General features: G+C 41.4%; 1 protein-coding gene across 2 annotated transcripts in view; it reads left to right on the top strand.

Annotated features, from left to right (window-relative positions):
• The first annotated feature begins 2,610 nt into the window (after positions 1 to 2,610).
• The window catches only part of tiam2b (TIAM Rac1 associated GEF 2b), a 46,365-nt gene continuing 42,975 nt past the window's right edge, over positions 2,611 to 6,000 (top strand). The window contains exon 1 of one of the 2 annotated variants that reach the window (XM_083933764.1): positions 2,611 to 2,712. The gene's annotated coding sequence lies outside the window, so the exon portion shown is untranslated. The remainder of the gene's footprint in view (positions 2,713 to 6,000) is intronic. The other variant, XM_083933765.1, reaches the window with a different exon arrangement.

The following is a 6,000-nucleotide window of genomic DNA, read 5'->3' as shown; positions in this document are numbered from 1 at the left end:
GGAGGTAAACGTCAGCCCTCAACGTCACATAGGAGAGTACGATTGGATCAAGATGAGAGAACGGACCTTGACGAAGAGGCTACGTCCATTTTTTTAATACAGTTCATGGTTATTCACTGCTTTATTTCATTCACCTCAGCTGCTCAACTGTTGAGACAATCAAACAAACCAGTTCAACAAGTTGTCAGTCTGATTGTTGTTTTACCTGATGGTTGGCAGGGTGCACCACCTAAACCATAAAGCTCTGTGTTCCTTTAACAACTCTGTGTTCTTCTGTGCAGAGGAAAGACTCCGATCTCCAGCTTTCTGTGGAAGAACCCGCAGAAGTTCCAAATGGAGGTGGAGCACCTGAGGCTGGTGGAAGACCGGCTGGACGGACTCATCATACGCTGCTCGCAGCAGCTCTTCGACATGACTGACGACGTGGACAACTCCGCATATCCTTTTAGAAAGAGGTTAGAGCGGCGAGAAAATGCAAACGTTTCTACAGAAACCCAGACGGCTTTTCTTTAACGTGTCTCCACGTCAGCCTACGTGACCTACGAGGACATCAGCCGGCTAACGTCCGGCCCGCAGCAGACGCTGATCATCATCAAAGCTCCGGAGGAAACCAAACTGGACATTCCTGCTCCACAAGAGGTAGATGGACACATGGACAGGACGGACGAGGGAGACCAGACTCACACACAGATGAGACGGATACATGGACGAAATGGACAAGACAGACGCCTGGACAAGACGGACACACGAACGAGACAGACACATGAACAAGACGGACATGAGAGACATGACGGACGCGCGGACAAGACTGACACAAGGACGAGACAGACAAATGGACAAGAAGAATATACAGACAAGACGGACACATTGACCACACGATGAGTCCCAGTAACAGAAAGATACTGAAAGTTTTCAGACCATATTCGTGCTTGCGTGCGTGCGTGTATGCGTGCAGGGCAGGGTCCAGGTCCACCTGAAGGCGGAGCGGCGTCCCATCACGGTGCTGACCTGTGAGATGGGGTCAGCAGAGAAAAGAGGGTCGTTTTCATCTCTGGAAGAGAGCCGGGTCAGGACGGCCACACTGCACACGGGTCAGTCCATCATATGGTCACGTCTCATTCAGTCATTTATGGTTTTTAGAGTTTTAAAGTCAGATGTAGGAGGTCTGGAACAGAGTCTTTGCACATCTGTTGATTTAGAGCCTCACCAACAGATGTATGAGCACTCACACGTTCAGGAAGTGATTCTGCGTCGTCTAAACTCCACTCTTCTGATGGTTGTCATGTTGCAGACATGTCAGGTCCTCAGAGAGCTGTGCACAGCATGTAACCAGCAGGAGGCGCCCGACGACCACAGGAGCACCTCGATATCGTCTGCAGGTACAAAACACATCCTGCACACACGGCCGCTCAATGTTGTGAGCACTGACTGGATCACAAGAACAAACTTTATGAGCGTTCTAACTCCACGGGCTGGAAGAGACATGAAATCATGAAAATGATGACAGTTTATAATTTTTATGTTTTATTTTATATCATCATGTTCTGGCTGTTTTGTTTCAGTTTTTTTTCTTTGTGTTTTCGATATAATTTTAATTTTTGTTTTTGCTGTAATCAATAAAACAATAACTTTCATGAGACCTGAAGGTTGCTGGTTTGAATCCCTGAAGCAGCAGAGAAACAAATGAAAACAGAAAAAATAATAATCATAACATTAATCCTAATAATAAATAATACACATGGTCGTAGTCATTGTCTTGTGGCCTTTGTAGTATTTTGTTTTTGATAACTTTTCTTTTAACTTTATATTTCTCAGAAAATAAACATTTTTGTCCTAATTATAGGGAAAATACATTGTTATATTATTGTCATTATTATAATTTAACAACAATTCCTTATCCTTATTTCCTTATTTTTCTATAATCATGATGATAATGATAAATTAAAATGCAAAATAATCAGAAACAATTATTAAAATATGCTGCCATGGTATGCTGTCATTTATATTCTATAAATACTCAGTTTTCTTCAGTACCAAGGGGTAAACAATAATAATCTCAGTTTCATGTTTAAATATTATTTCATTATTAGTTTTTCTTCATTTCTAGTAAAGACCTCAGATGTTGAACATTAATTATGATGCAGATGTTCCTCGTCTCTCCTGTTGTTTTATTCAAATGATAGTGTCTGTAGTTTTACCTGCTGCAGCAGACAGGGGGCAGCAAGTCCTTAAGGATATTTTTGCAGCAGTGGCAAAAGAGTAAGAATAATGAGTAATTATTACTGATTTATATAATTCCGTCCCACAGCATGTCTCTGTCTGTAGAGCTGATTGATTGCAGTGGTGAGAAAGTTTTTAAAACAGTTAAGGTACAAAAATTGTCCTGAATGCCTCATATTTTATATTTTATAAAGTGATGTATGTTTTAAATCTGCAAAATAACTTCAACTTCAGTTCAATAAAATGAAGAGAAGTGAAAGCGTAATCTGTTCCTCAGAAAAGTAGAGAAGTAGGAGAATAAAAATACAGTTCTGCTTCACTGTGTCTCCTTCTGCTGGTCCTGGTCTTCCTGGTCCTGCTGGTCCTAGTCCAGCTGAAGGACCCCGCCCTCCTGCTGTCAGGACGGGACCACGAGACTCTTAAGTGTGAAGCGGCAGGACAATCCAAAAAGATCATTACTCAGCGAAGAGGAGAGACTTTTTAAAGCTGCAGGTGAATCTGTTTTTACTGTTTTCATTGTTTATCTGCTGCTGAAGTTTATTGTCTGTGAGAAGGATGCCGTGTTGCCTTCACTGTCCCAGAAAACAGTGTTTGATTTAACAGTTAATTAAATCTAAATGGTCCGTGTGTTTCTGCAGAGTTGTGGTCGAGTGTCTGTATAATGCTCCTGCTGCGTGTCTGTAGGAGTCGTGTGTTTAATGCGGTTTATCACACTTTATATGGCATGTTTATGGCAAAATCTCCCGTTATTTCATTATTGTCCTCATAGAAAACCAATGGGGCTTCTGTAACTCCACTGTAGAGTGAGAGCACTTTGATTTTTCTCACTTCAGGACTGTTGTCGGAACATTTCAGAGTAAAATCCGGTCGGATCGTCTTGTTGAGTTCGTCAGTAGCAGTGTGTTGGCAGACTGCAGCTTGTTACGTAACAGCAGTGCAGAGATGACATGTTCTCCATAGAGACGCTTCCTGCTTCGGTTTACACCTGATTGTGGACCTTTGAGGATGCCGCCTGAATAAGCTCCTTTTTTTAAAATAACCTCCTTTTTTTCAGAATAGCTTTAACTGTCAATTTATCAACGGTTAACTTGACATCAGAGAGCTCGCAAGAAACACAGACTGTGTATGAGAGATGGATGTAGCTATCGTCATGTCACCCGTTGTTATGGACTGCAGTTTTTGAGCCCCCAGTTTGATGTTTTGGCCGTCGCCATCTTGGATTTTTGAGACCAGTTGTGACCGTATTTGGACAAAAGGGTGGAGCGCTAAGCAGCGTTAGTGTGTGAAAGCTGTGTGAAGAGGAGCTCCACATGTTGTTGGAACGATTCACAAATATTTAGATTTAAAACAAAATATCAGGCAACATCCCACAAGATTTCACAATGAGACTCATTTTTCCATAATCCAGTCAGACACACAGTCTGAGCCTGTCAGTGTAAAAACTAACTCTTTTAGTGAACGTATATAGTCGCTGTTTGTTCTGAAGGTGTAAAGCGTGTTTGTGGTCAGTTGAACCAAAACATCAGGTGTCTGTTTTGGTTTTTAAGGGTACTTTACTAATAATCGGACAGACTGCTGACTCTTTGTCTTGGAGGCTGTAGTAAACTCAGTTTTAAAACTATAGTGATTATGTTGGCATTCAGAGGATGGATGGCTTTCCTTCATCACAAACAACACAAGTGCTCAACATACTATCAACCAGAAATGAAATTAATGCAGAAAACTTTTGATCCCAAATCACAGCATGGCGTTTTCTCTGGTGTTCCTCAACATCTGGGTGTCCTAGGGTCTACTCATGCTTACCATTCGTACTGTGCCCAAGCATGATTCACAGCTAAAGTCTAGTTTGTTTGACCGGTGTAAGTACAAGTGTGCATAGGCTGCTGCCCAGTTGAGAGATGGGCTTTAGGAAAATACGGTTGCACAGGTACATGCACGAGCGTTGACAGTGGTCCTGAGACTATTTATATACGACTGTTCCCCGAGAATTTTTTCTCCAATTTCTTGTTAGAGCATCAGCATGGATCATCTGGTCCCTTAATGTGGGATTTTGGAGGATTTTTGTCCATTTTCATAACTTCTCAAGAGTAGGTAAAGACTTCTTCCACACAAAGATTTTATTTCTGATTTATGACATGAAGAAGTTGACTCAGAGCTGACCTGCATCTCTTTCAGAAGATGTCTCCACTTCAGTGTTACGTCTACTGTTGACCTGCTCTCCTCAACCCTCACCTGTCTTAAATAAGACAGGGGTTTAACTGCTGACCAATCAGAAACCAGGCTTTTCTCTGGTGTATCCAGGTAAAGCAGAAAAGAAATCCTGAAGCTGTTTGTTCTGTGGGGTTTCCTCCACTGCTAACTGACGTGGTTTCACCTGGTTGTTTGTGTTGTTAGGTAAGCAGCCCAGGTGGCGGTGTGGCAGCGAGGAAATGCCCCAGCAGGTCGAACACTGCTTGCCTGTGTCCTTGTTTTTGCTTTCTGTGCGCTGCAGCAGACCCACGGTCCTGCCACAGAAACGTTTGAGGAGCATTTTACTGCAGAATAAATAAATATTGGGAAACCCGGAGTCTGTTTGTAGACTCTGATTCTGACGTTGTCACGTCCGCTCAAGTGTGCCGATGCCAAACAGATGGAGACCTTGTTTTAACGTCACAGAGCTAAAACGATGAGTTTAAGAGTTCATTGGTTCACAAACTGGGCTACGAAGTGATGCAGGGGTACGGTAAAGAAGAGGATCATATCCAGGGCTCGCCGCTGACAGAGATTTTGTTTTGCAAAAGTTTTTTTTTTAATTGAAATTGTGTCATAAATATGAAATAAAATCACCGCACTTTAGTAAATAAACACAAACCATTTGGATCCAAAATATGTCTAAATCACAACTTGATTTGTAGAGCACCTTTTATATTAAATGCAGCTCAAACTGTGTTACATTCAAACATAAAAAAGAAAAAAACAATCAAACAAATTAAACGTGAAACATGCTTATATTAATGGTAATGATATGATATTAATGATATAGACGCATTAACTAAACATTTCTTAACACTCTTTAAGGTATTTGAACTGTTTTCATTTTGTAGTTCATGAAATATCATTTTATGATTGTGTTTTGGACTTTTTTTGGAGGTTTTGCGCCGGACGCCATGTAACGTGATGAGGTCATCATGAGCGTACAAGGTGATGCTCTTTGCTGACGGAAGAGAGATGCTCCAGATATTACATTGTTTATTTTAGATTGTTTAATACAGGATTAAGTAAAGTGAAAGATTTCCCGTGGCCATTACAGGATTAATATTCTGCCACCAAGAGTTTTGCGTCATCTAATGTGATGTCATCAGCGTACACGTGATGACAAGCGAGAAAGAAGCCTTAACTTTCTGCTGCAGGAAGAAAGAATGCTCCAGATAATACTTTTTATATTTTAGATCATTTTATACAGGGTCATGTAAACAACTGTCAGAAAAACTCTTGAAGTTGCAGTTGGCAGAATTTGTTTGATCATATTCACTGAAGCCGACACTCTGCTACGATAGAACAACATAAATCATCCGGTTTTAGAGAGAACATGCGTCTCTACGTGCATCTAGAGCCTGTTGTTTGTTTTGCAAATATCCACAGTTCGCGCACACGCCACAGATCCCCCCTCACACATTTTAAAATTTCACAGACACGCCTCAAGCTAGGCATACACTAAATGGCCTTAGCAGTTGCTTTCTATGAGTAAGTTAGTCAGCCTACCTCCACGTAGCATGTACTTCATGCTGTTTATTGATGAGA

Source organism: Echiichthys vipera, assembly GCF_963691815.1.
Source record: "Echiichthys vipera genome assembly, chromosome: 19".
NCBI classification, from domain to species: Eukaryota; Metazoa; Chordata; class Actinopteri; order Perciformes; family Trachinidae; genus Echiichthys; species Echiichthys vipera.
This window is presented reverse-complemented; position numbering and strand designations above follow the sequence as displayed.